The 939-nt window shown below is 47.1% G+C and overlaps 3 non-coding genes across 3 annotated transcripts; all 3 read left to right on the forward strand.

Annotated features, from left to right (window-relative positions):
- The first annotated feature begins 229 nt into the window (after nt 1-229).
- Nucleotides 230-302, forward strand: TRNAK-CUU (transfer RNA lysine (anticodon CUU)). Its single transcript has one exon. It is a non-coding gene; the product is annotated as a tRNA-Lys (tRNA).
- Nucleotides 303-449: 147 nt separating this feature from the next.
- On the forward strand, nt 450-522 carry TRNAV-CAC (transfer RNA valine (anticodon CAC)). The gene has a single exon. It is a non-coding gene; the product is annotated as a tRNA-Val (tRNA).
- Nucleotides 523-639: 117 nt separating this feature from the next.
- Nucleotides 640-712, forward strand: TRNAK-CUU (transfer RNA lysine (anticodon CUU)). Its single transcript has one exon. It is a non-coding gene; the product is annotated as a tRNA-Lys (tRNA).
- Nucleotides 713-939: the final 227 nt, after the last annotated feature.

Genomic DNA, 939 nt, shown 5'->3' on the forward strand with positions numbered 1-939 from the left:
GGGGGGGGTGTTTAACCACCCCCCCCCACCTCATCCGTTCGCTGTCTCCGTTACCCCCGGAACCGGGTTGAGCCTGTGGGGGTTCAGCGCGGAAGCTACACCGCTACTCTATGATCCTTACCGGGGTGGGCTTGTCTACCCTCTTATCTCGTTGGTCTTGGAGGTCTGAAGTGGAGGTCTGCTTTAGGATACTTAGTGCGCCACCTGGAGGGTGAAGGAGTACATCACCGCCCGGCTAGCTCAGTCGGTAGAGCATGAGACTCTTAATCTCAGGGTCGTGGGTTCGAGCCCCACGTTGGGCGTAGATGAAAAATAAATCACTATTTTACCCATTTCTTTCATTTTTTTATACCACGACGACTTCTTTCTCCACCGGAATCTGATTCCCGTCCATATTTCGGTCCCGGCTGAACAATGGTGACTCCATAGGGAGGGGTTTTCTGCATGGCGTTTCTGTAGTGTAGTGGTTATCACGTTCGCCTCACACGCGAAAGGTCCCCGGTTCGAAACCGGGCAGAAACACTTCGTTTTAATTTAATTCTTTTAATTATTATTTTATTCTTTCCTCTTTTTCCTCCAGGTGCCGTTAACGGCCACGATCACTCCAGGAACCTCCACTATCACCATGCACCTCTAACAGCCCGGCTAGCTCAGTCGGTAGAGCATGAGACTCTTAATCTCAGGGTCGTGGGTTCGAGCCCCACGTTGGGCGCTTCCCTTTTTAATTCAATTATTTTTTTCCCCTTGAGGCATAAAATTACATTTTTATCCTCAAAATCCACTGGTGAAAGTGCCTCTTCCACTTTCAGAGTGGATTTCAGAGAGAAGAAGAAAAGGGTTGGGTTTTGTAAAAGGAAGGAAAAGAAAAGATCAATTATTTCCTTATATATTTTAATCACAACCTTTTCCCATCATTTCCCCTTTATATAAATTTAATCT

This window comes from Antrostomus carolinensis, unplaced genomic scaffold (genome assembly GCF_000700745.2).
Source record: "Antrostomus carolinensis isolate BGI_N321 unplaced genomic scaffold, ASM70074v2 scaffold23820, whole genome shotgun sequence".
NCBI lineage: Eukaryota > Metazoa > Chordata > Aves > Caprimulgiformes > Caprimulgidae > Antrostomus > Antrostomus carolinensis.